The sequence below is a fragment of the Hoplias malabaricus genome, unplaced genomic scaffold, assembly GCF_029633855.1.
Source record: "Hoplias malabaricus isolate fHopMal1 unplaced genomic scaffold, fHopMal1.hap1 scaffold_361, whole genome shotgun sequence".
NCBI classification, from domain to species: domain Eukaryota; kingdom Metazoa; phylum Chordata; class Actinopteri; order Characiformes; family Erythrinidae; genus Hoplias; species Hoplias malabaricus.
The window spans coordinates 1243-12500 of NW_027101150.1; positions in this window are offsets into that span (position 1 = coordinate 1243).

Consider the following 11258-nt stretch of genomic DNA (forward strand, 5'->3'; position numbering starts at 1 on the left):
GAGGAATGATGACGGAGCCAGGAAGGGCCTCCCCTGGAGGTCCCATGGCCCGAGAAAAGTGCCCCGAGCCCGGGGTGATAGAGAACCGTGAACGCCGCGGTTAAAGGCCTCGGGTATCGCAGTGGGCGGAATGAGACTTAGAGGAATGATGACGGAGCCATGAGGGGCCCCCCCTGGAGGTCCCATGGCCGAGAAAAGTGCCCCGAGCCCGGGGAGATAGAGAACCGTAAAGCGCGCGGGTTTGGGGCTCGGGTCTTCCAGTGGGCGGAGTGAGACTTAAAGGAATATTGACGGAGCCATGAAGGGCCCCCCCTGGAGGTCCCATGGCCGAGAAAAGTGCTCCGAGCCCGGGGAGATAGAGAACCGCAATGCACGCGGGTTTGAGGCTCAGGTCTTCCAGTGGGCGCTCGTTCCAGCGGCGCGGGCTGGATGGTTTAGTCCGAGGAGGAGTGCTTAAGTGTGGGCCGGATAGGTTCGAGAGGTGCGCTGGGTTGGTGGAGGTCCAGCCCCGGAGGTTTGGAGCGGGGCGATGTAGCGAGCGAGGCCGAGTCGGGTGAGCCTGGGCCGGGCATGGGCGTTGGCGGCGATGGGGGTCTTCTCCCCGGAGGTTTGGAGCGGGCGATGGAGCGAGCGAGGCCGAGTCGGGTGAGCCTGGGCCGGGCATGGGCGTTGGCAGCGACGGGGGTGTCTTCCCCGGAGGTAAGTACCGTGGGGGGCAAGCGTGAGATATTCCAGGCCGGGAAAAGTGAGCTAAATTCGGCAAAGCGTTGTTAAAAAGGGGGGTCGGTTGATTTTTTTGTTAAATCTAAACGAACAAAGGGTGCGAGGCGTGAAAATTGCATTCAGCCGTGATTTTTTGGCAAAGTGCTAACCCTAGTGTTCTCCAGTGGGACGTTTTAAAGTAGGACTTAGAAAAATTTCTGACCCTCTTCGCCCTAGGTAGCAAGCCCAAAACGGAGCACCTCGGAGAGGTAAAAATTCAGAGGGCATGGGGGTTTCCAGTGCGGTGCCGTCAGGACATTAGGGTTCCTTTAGAAAAGACGAAAGTTTGGGTACACCGTATGTAACTATGACAAGCCCAAGGCTCTGGTTCGCCTGTGGGCATGAATATAGTGAGATTTCCGCGTTATCTCACTGGAGGTGACCCCGGAACGGTTCAAAACCTAAGTCGAGACTTCCATGGGACCCCGGCGATGGGAGTTTGAAGCCCGAGGAGTGACGCCCTCTGGGCTAAGGTTGGTGGTAGGTTCGGCCCCCCTTTCTGGAGGTCTAAACTGACTTCCATGGACCCCGGTGATGCGAATTTGATGCCCGATGAGGAGCACACCTCTGGGCTAAGGGTGGTGGTATGCTCGGCCCCCCCCTCTGGATGTTTAAACTGACTTCCATGGACCCCGGTGATGCGAATTTGATGCCCGAGGAGTGACTCACCTCTGGGCTAAGGGTGGTGGTATGCTCGGCCCCCCCTCTGGAGGTCTAAACTGACTTCCATGGACCCCGGTGATGCGAATTTGATGCCCGAGGAGTGACTCACCTCTGGGCTAAGGGTGGTGGTATACTCGGCCCCCCCTCTGGAGGTCTCGAATGACTTCCATGGACCCCGGTGATGCGAATTTGATGCCCGATGAGGAGCACACCTCTGGGCTAAGGGTGGTGGTATGCTCGGCCCCCCCCCTCTGGATGTTTAAACTGACTTCCATGGACCCCGGTGATGCGAATTTGATGCCCGAGGAGTGACTCACCTCTGGGCTAAGGGTGGTGGTATGCCCAGCCCCCCCTCTGGAGGTCTCGAATGACTTCCATGGACCCCGGTGAAGCGTATTTCATGCCCGATGAGGAGCACACCTCTGGGCTAAGGGTGGTGGTATGCTCAGCCCCCCCTCTGGAGGTCTAAACTGACTTCCATGGACCCCGGTGATGCGAATTTGATGCCCGAGGAGTGACTCACCTCTGGGCTAAGGGTGGTGGTATGCCCGGCCCCCCCTCTGGAGGTCTCGAATGACTTCCATGGACCCCGGTGAAGCGTATTTCATGCCCGATGAGGAGCACACCTCTGGGCTAAGGGTGGTGGTATGCTCAGCCCCCCCTCTGGAGGTCTAAACTGACTTCCATGGACCCCGGTGATGCGAATTTGATGCCCGAGGAGTGACTCACCTCTGGGCTAAGGGTGGTGGTATGCCCGGCCCCCCCTCTGGAGGTCTCGAATGACTTCCATGGACCCCGGTGAAGCGTATTTCATGCCCGATGAGGAGCACACCTCTGGGCTAAGGGTGGTGGTATGCTCAGCCCCCCCTCTGGAGGTCTAAACTGACTTCCATGGACCCCGGTGATGCGAATTTGATGCCCGAGGAGTGACTCACCTCTGGGCTAAGGGTGGTGGTATGCCCGGCCCCCCCTCTGGAGGTCTCGAATGACTTCCATGGACCCCGGTGAAGCGTATTTCATGCCCGATGAGGAGCACACCTCTGGGCTAAGGGTGGTGGTATGCTCAGCCCCCCCTCTGGAGGTCTAAACTGACTTCCATGGACCCCGGTGATGCGAATTTGATGCCCGAGGAGTGACTCACCTCTGGGCTAAGGGTGGTGGTATGCCCGGCCCCCCCTCTGGAGGTCTCGAATGACTTCCATGGACCCCGGTGAAGCGTATTTCATGCCCGATGAGGAGCACACCTCTGGGCTAAGGGTGGTGGTATGCTCAGCCCCCCCTCTGGAGGTCTAAACTGACTTCCATGGACCCCGGTGATGCGAATTTCATGCCCGAGGAGTGATGCCCTCTGGGCTAAGGGTGGTGGTAAGCCCGGCCCCCCCTCTCTGGAGGTCTAGATTGACTTCCATGGACCCCGGTTAAGCGTATTTCATGCCCGAGGAGTGACGCCCTCTGGGCTAAGGGTGGTGGTATGCCCGGCCCCCCCTCTGGAGGTCTCCAAAACCTAAGTCGAGACTTCCATGGACCCCGGTTATCCGAATTTCATGCCCGAGGAGTGACGCCCTCTGGGCTTAGGGTGGTGGTAAGCCCGGCCCCACTCTCTGGAGGTCTAAACTGACTTCCATGGACCCCGGTGATCCGAATTTCATGCCCGAGGAGTGACGCCCTCTCGGCTAGGGTGGTGGTAAGTGCAGCCCCCCCTCTCTGGAGGTCTAAAATGACTTCCATGGACCCCGGTGAAGCGAATTTCATGCCCGAGGAGTGACGCCCTCTCGGCTAGGGTGGTGGTAAGCCAGGCCCCCCCTCTCTGGAGGTCAAAACTGACTTCCATGGACCCCGGTATAGCGTATTTCATGCCCGAGGAGTGACGCCCTCTGGGCTAAGGGTGGTGGTATGCCCGGCCCCCCCTCTGGAGGTCTCCAAAACCTAAGTCGAGACTTCCATGGACCCCGGTTATCCGAATTTCATGCCCGAGGAGTGACGCCCTCTGGGCTTAGGGTGGTGGTAAGCCCGGCCCCACTCTCTGGAGGTCTAAACTGACTTCCATGGACCCCGGTTATCTGAATTTCATGCCCGAGGAGTGACGCCCTCTGGGCTTAGGGTGGTGGTAAGCCCGGCCCCACTCTCTGGAGGTCTAAACTGACTTCCATGGACCCCGGTTATCCGAATTTCATGCCCGAGGAGTGATGAACCTCTGGGCTAAGGGTGGTGGTAAGTGCAGCCCCCCCTCTGGAGGTTTCCAAAACCTAAGTCGAGACTTCCATGGACCCCGGTGATGCGAATTTCAAGCCCGAGGAGTGGTGCCCTCTGGGCTAAGGGTGGTGGTAAGCCCGGCCCCCCCCCTCTCTGGAGGTCTAAAAGGACTTCCATGGACCCCGGTATAGCGTATTTCATGCCCGAGGAGTGACGCCCTCTGGGCTTAGGGTGGTGGTAAGTGCAGCCCCCCCTCTGGAGGTTTCCAAAACCTAAGTCGAGACTTCCATGGACCCCGGTGATGCGAATTTCAAGCCCGAGGAGTGGTGCCCTCTGGGCTAAGGGTGGTGGTAAGCCCGGCCCCCCCTCTCTGGAGGTCTAAACTGACTTCCATGGACCCCGGTGTAGCGTATTTCATGCCCGAGGAGTGACGCCCTCTGGGCTTAGGGTGGTGGTAAGCCAGGCCCCCCCCCTCTCTGGAGGTCAAAATTGACTTCCATGGACCCCGGTTATCCGAATTTTATGCCCGAGGAGTGACGCCCTCTGGGCTAAGGGTGGTGGTAAGTCCGGCTCCCACCCTCTGGATGCGTTCAAAACCTAAGTCGAGACTTCCATGGACCCCGGTGATGCGAAGTGACATGCCCGAAGAGTGGTGCCTTCTGGGCTAAGGTTGTGATAAGCCCGGTCTCTCCTCTGGAGGTCTGTGGTTTTAAAGTGAATATTTTCTAAGTCCCTCACCTGAGATTTTAAGAGAATCAGGACCCTCCTCAAGCCTCGTAGCGAGTCCGAGGGAGGTTCATCGTTGTCGGCTATGCGAAAGGGGTTCAGACGCCTCTAATCCTGTGGGCATATGGTTTCTCAGCCTGGTGCCGTCGGGATATTAGGGAGGCATTAAATCAGACGTAAGTTTGGGTAACAGCGATGCGAAACGCTATGCCCAAAGGAGTGGCTTCCCGATGGGCTTGAAATAATGGGAATGTCCGCTCTGCTTCCCTGGATGTGTTCAAAACCTAAGTCGAGACATCCGTAGACCCCGTTGATGCGAATTCCATGCCCGAGGAGTGACGCCCTCTGGGCTTAAGGGTGGTGGTAAGACCGGCCCCACTCTCTGGAGGTCTAAACTGACTTCCATGGACCCCGGTGATTCGAATTTCAAGCCCGAGGAGGTGCACACCTCCGGGCTAAGGGGATGGTTTGGGTGGCCTCCCCTCTGGATGTGTTCAAAACCTAAGTTGAGACATCCATAGACCCCGGTAATCCGAATTTCATGCCCGAGGAGTGACGCCCTCTGGGCTTAAGAGTGGTGGTAAGACCGGCCCCACTCTCTGGAGGTCTAAACTGACTTCCATGGACCCCGGTGATGCGAATTTCATGCCCGAGGAGTGGCGCCCTCTGGGCTAAGAGTGGTGGTAAGACCGGCCCCACTCTCTGGATGTCTAAAATGACTTCCATGGACCCCGGTGATTCGAATTTGAAGCCCGAGGAGGTGCACACCTCCGGGCTAAGGGGATGGTTTGGGTGGCCTCCCCTCTGGATGTGTTCAAAACCTAAGTTGAGACATCCATAGACCCCGGTAATCCGAATTTCATGCCCGAGGAGTGACGCCCTCTGGGCTTAAGGGTGGTGGTAAGACCGGCCCCACTCTCTGGATGTCTAAAATGACTTCCATGGACCCCGGTGATGCGAATACACAAGCCCGAGGAGTGGCACACCTCTGGGCTAAGGGGATGGTTTGGGTTGCCTCCCCTCTGGAGGTCTAAAAATGACTTCCATAGACCCCGGCGAAGCGAATTTAAAGCCCGAGGACTGGCACCCCTCTGGGCTAAGGGGATGGTTAGGGTGGCCTCCCCTCTGGATGTCTAAAATGACTTCCATGGACCCCGGTGATGCGAATACACAAGCCCGAGGATTGGCACACCTCTGGGCTAAGGGGATGGTTTGGGTTGCCTCCCCTCTGGAGGTCTAAAAATGACTTCCATAGACCCCGGCGAAGCGAATTTAAAGCCCGAGGACTGGCACCCCTCTGGGCTAAGGGGATGGTTAGGGTGGCCTCCCCTCTGGATGTCTAAAATGACTTCCATGGACCCCGGTGATGCGAATACACAAGCCCGAGGAGTGGCACACCTCTGGGCTAAGGGGATGGTTTGGGTTGCCTCCCCTCTGGAGGTCTAAAAAATGACTTCCATAGACCCCGGCGAAGCGAATTTAAAGCCCGAGGACTGGCACCCCTCTGGGCTAAGGGTGGTGGTTAATCCGGCCCCCCCTTCTGGATGTGTTCAAAACCTAAGTCGAGACATCCATGGACCCCCGGTGATGCGAAGTGACATGCCCGAGGAGTGACGCCCTCTGGGCTAAGGTTGTGATAAGCCCGGTCTCTCCTCTGGAGGTCTGTGGTTTTAAAGTGAAAATTTTCTAAGTCCCTCACCTGAGATTTTAAGAAAATCAGGACCCTCCTCAAGCCTCGTAGCGAGTCCGAGGGAGGTTCATCGTTGTCGGCTATGCGAACGAGGTTCCAACGCCTCAAATCCTGTGGGCATATGGTTTCTCAGCCTGGTGCCGTCGGGATATTAGGGAGGCATTAAATCAGACGTAAGTTTGGGTAACAGCGATGCGAAACGCTATGCCCAAAGGAGTGGCTTCCCGATGGGCTTGAAATAATGGGAATGTCCGCTCTGCTTCCCTGGATGTGTTCAAAACCTAAGTCGAGACATCCGTAGACCCCGTTGATGCGAATTCCATGCCCGAGGAGTGGCACACCTCTGGGCTAAGGGTTGGTGGTAAGTCAGGCCCCACCCTCTGGAGGTTTTCAAAACCTAAGTCGAGACCTCCGTAGACCCCGGTGATGCGAATACCGAAGCCCGAGGACTGGCACCCCTCTGGGCTAGGGTGGGGATAAGATATGCCCCCACCCTCTGGAGGTTTTCAAAACCTAAGTCGAGACCTCCGTAGACCCCGGTGATGCGAAATGACATGCCCGAGGACTGGCACCCCTCTGGGCTAGGGTGGGGATAAGATATGCCCCCACCCTCTGGAGGTTTTTAAAACCTAAGTCGAGACCTCCATAGAACCCCGGTGATGCGAAGTGACATGCCCGAGGACTGGCACCCCTCTGGGCTAGGGTGGTGGTTAATCCGGCCCCACCTCTGGAGGTTTTCAAAACCTAAGTCGAGACCTCCATAGACCCCGGTGATGCGAATACCGAAGCCCGAGGACTGGCACCCCTCTGGGCTAGGGTGGTGGTTAATCCGGCCCCCCCTCTGGAGGTTTTCAAAACCTAAGTCGAGACCTCCATAGACCCCGGTGATGCGAATACCGAAGCCCGAGGACTGGCACCCCTCTGGGCTAAGGGGATGGTTTGGGTGGCCTCCCCTTCAATCCCGATGATTCGTTCGATATATGCCCAGGGAGGTGAACACTTCTCTGGGCGTGAGGGGGTCGAGCGTATGAGGGTTGTACCCCGTTATGGTTCCTACTATAAACGAATCCGAGCGGCGGGTCCACAGGCCACCGACCACCTGCCCACTTGCGGGGTGGGTGCGACGGGCCGCCCGCCGGCAGTTGTCCCCGTTCCTAACCTAACTCTTGCCCGTGCGCGAGTCGAAAGGGGCATACAAACCCCCGAGGCGAAGACCGGCGTTCCGCTTGGTCTAATGTGGGATCTCCCAGATTTTCCCCTCCGCGGGGACTTGGGAGCGCACCACCGGGCCCCCGCGCTGGAAACGGCCGGAGGCAAAGAGCGCATTAGAGGTGTCACGGATCGGTCTTTTTAAACGGACCGCGGCTGGAAGTTCGCAGGGGAAGAGGCGCTCGGTTTACGGTTCCCGGGCCCGACCCCCTTCGTCTTCTTAAATCGAGAAAACTAACCGTAGGCTCCGGGGGGGCGAATCGTAAAACCTTTGCCGACCTCCTCGCACTGCGAGGGGGCCAGGATTTTGCGGCTTGTCCGCGTATCGGTCCTACCAAGGACCGCGGCTGGAAGTTCGGTGGTGAGCCCTCGACCTTACGAGATTGGGGGCAAAACCCTTCGTCTTCTGAACATCAGACGGCTCCGGGGGGGGCGTACCGTAAAACCTATGCCGACCTCCTCGCGCTTTGAGGGGGCCAGGAAATTCTCTTCCATTCTCTTCCCTTAAACGGACGTCCTTTACGCCCGTTCGAAATGCGGCATACCCGGAGCACCAGGGGCAGGCTTCTAATCCGAAATAATACCGGCTTTTAGAACGATCCTCCCCGCCACGTGCTCCAGCCTCCATGGCTCGTGGACCCCCCGTAACAGGGGGTCCGCTTGTCCCAGAATCGTTCCGAGGGAGACTTAGCCGATCCGTCGGTCTAATTTCCACCGCAGTTTGGGTCCGTTAAAAGGTCCGAGTCGGTGGTGCCTTAGGGTCGGGATCCTATTGAGGGAAGGAACCGGCCCCTAGCCTGCACCGTCCGGGCCTTGAATCGTACATTTTCCAAGTAGTCAAACCCCCGATTGCAGACCCACCTCCGGGGGGTCTCGTTCGAAAAGCCTTTCCGCGGTGCGCGTCTCTTCCTCCTTCGGGGGGTCGAGTTCCACGCACCACCGACTCTCTCTCTTTCCCCAAGCCGGGTTTGAGTACCAGAGGGATCGGCCTGGTTGATCCTGCCAGTATCATATGCTTGTCTCAAAGATTAAGCCATGCAAGTCTAAGTACACACGGGCGTTGGTACAGTGAAACTGCGAATGGCTCATTAAATCAGTTATGGTTCCTTTGATCGCTCCACACGTTACTTGGTATAACTGTGGTAATTCCAGAGCTAATACATGCAAACGAAGCGTTGGAAGTGGGGGTGCCGTTTCGAGGTGGTCGGTGACTGGTTCACCTTCCCCCCTCGGCGCCCCCCACGGATACGTGCATTTATCAGAACCAAAAAACCCCCTCCCGACTCCGGTCGGGTCCGCTTTGGTGACTCTAGATAACCTTTGGCCGATCGCAGAGCCCTTCGGGGCGGCGACGTCTCATTCGAGTGTCTGCCCTATCAACTTTCGACGGTAGTCTACGGGACTACGTGTGGTGACCACGGGTAACGGGGAATCTGGGTTCGATTCCGGAGAGGGAGCCTGAGAAACGGCTACCACATCCAAGGAAGGCAGCAGGCGCGCAAATTACCCATTCCCGACACGGGGAGGTAGTGACGAAAAATATCGGTGCGAGGCCCCGTTTGAAGGTTTCGGGACCGAAATGAACTCAATCTACGTCCGTGGGTGAGGACCCATTGGAGGGCAAGTCTGGTGCCAGCAGCCGCGGTAATTCCAGCTCCAATAGCGTATGTTAACGTTGCTGCAGTTAAAAAGCTCGTAGTTGGATCCGGGGACGGGTCCCGGCTGCCGGGCCTCTGCCCGTCCGGACTTCGCGGTGGGAAGCTGCCCCTCTCCGGGGGGGTTGGGGACCCCCCGCGGGTCTCTGGGTGGAGGTCGCGGGACCTTGTCCCTACTCATCCGGTGTCCTCTGCTCCCTTCCTCCGCGGAGAGGCCCTTAGCTGGGTCGTCCGCCGCGGTTGAATACGTGGGGGGCGGAAGGGTCCGGTGCGTTTACTTTGAACAAAACAGAGTGCTCAAAGCAGGCCGAAGCGTGCCTTGAATGGACTGAGCTAGGAATAATGGAATAAGGCCTTCCCATGGGGGGCGAGTCGGAGCTCTTCGGCGAGGCGGCCGGGCGGGGCCGTTTTCTGGCCGCCGCACGGTTCCCCGAGCCGGGGGGGTATCCGACCGCTCTCTTGGTCCTATTTCGTGGGTTTGACGGACCAAAGGTCATGATTAAGAGGGACGGCCGGGGGCATTCGTACCGCACCGAGAGAGGTGAAATTCGTAGACCGGTGCGGGACGGACAAAAGCGAAGGCATTTGCCAAGAATGTTTTCATTAATCAAGAACGAAAGTCGGAGGATCGAAGACGATCAGGTACCGTCGTAGTTCCGACCGTAAACTATGCCGACCCGCGATCCGGCGGCGTTGGGTTAACGACTATGACCCGCCGGGCAGCGTCCGGGAAACCACGAGTCTTTGGGCTCTGGGGGGAGTACGGTTGCAAAGCTGAAACTTAAAGGAATTGACGGAAGGGCACCACCAGGAGTGGAGCTTGCGGCTTAATTTGACTCAACGCGGGGAACCTAACCCGGCCCGGACACGGTAAGGATTGACAGATTGACGGCTCTTTCTCGATTCTGTGGGTGGTGGTGCATGGCCGTTGGTAGTTCGTGGAGCGATTCGTCTGGTCAATTCCGGTAACGAACGAGATCCCATCCTTTAAGTAGTTACACGGCCCCTCTCCTGGGTCGGACTCTATCCCCGAAGGTCCCCGTTCGCGGGGGGTCCCCATCGGGGTGGGGGTGTTGGGGGTTTCGGCGGGGGTCCGGTTCTACCCCGGATCGGTTCGGGGAGGTGATGCGGTTGACGGGGGTTCAGTTCTGCGTCGAGTGGGTGGCTCCGGCCTCTCCCCTTCGCGTTCGGTTCCCTCCCCGATGCCGTCCGCACCTCGTTCCGCTCTCCGGGTGTGGGTTGTCCGTCCTTCGCCTTCGCCTTCCCTCTCCCCTCCCCGGTGCCCTCTCCGCTTACCGCGGGCCTGAAGGTTGGGGTTCGCCCGGTGGGAATCAGCGGTCGGTGGCTAAACTTCTTAGAGCGATTTGTGGCACAGAAGCCACTTGAGAAATGGAGCAATAACAGGTCTGTGATGCCCTTAGAAGTCCGGGGTCGCACGTGAGCTACAATGGCTGGTTCAACATGTAAGTTACCCTACGCCGAGAGGTGCGGGCAATCCTATGAACGCCATTCCCCGCTGGGGACAGGGGATTGCAACTATTCCCCTCGAACGAGGAATTCCAAGTAGGCGCGGGTCACCAGCCCGCGTCGATTAAGTCCCTGCCCTTTGTACACACCGCCCGTCGCTACTACCGATCGGATGCCTCGGTGAGGTCCTCGGACCGTCCCCGGGGCGGCCCTCGAACGGGGGTCGCCTCCGGGCGATGGGAAGTCGATCGAACCCGGACATCTAGAGGGAGTAAAAGTCGTAACAAGGTTTTCGTAGGGGAACCTGCGGAAGGATCAATAACGGTGACCTGGCCGCGGTCGGCGCCCGCCGTCCGTGCCGGTTGTCGAGTCGGACTCGAGAGGCCGAACCTCCCCCCCGGCGGGTACCTTCAAGGTATGGACCGCAGAAGCCTCGTACCTTTCGTCGTCGGCCGACGTGAGTCTCTCCCCCCTCCGGGTGGGTGGACGTAGCGAGCCGGCTTCGGAACTCGGGGTTATGCGAGGACCGCCTTAGGTGCATAGGTACCCCGGTCCGCCCCTCCCGTTCGCGGGGGGAAGAGTGGCGCCGGAGCCGCCCGCCGGGTAGTTAAACCCAAAAAACCATTGATCGTTGAAGGCTTGATTGTGCGTGCGCGAGTCAAAGGGGCTTACTCACCCCCAGGGCGTTGGCCGGTGCTCGCCGGCCTCGGTGGGATCTCCCTGAACCCATCCCCCCGGCACAGGGGGCGGTGGTGGACGGGAGCGTACCGCCGGGCGAAACTCTTTCCCCTCACGGGGTTAGAGCGGAGCTTAAGAGCGCATGCAAAATACCCCCGATGTTGGCTTCGCAGAGACGGACCGTATAATAGTCTAAGGCCGGTGCGCGAGTTGAA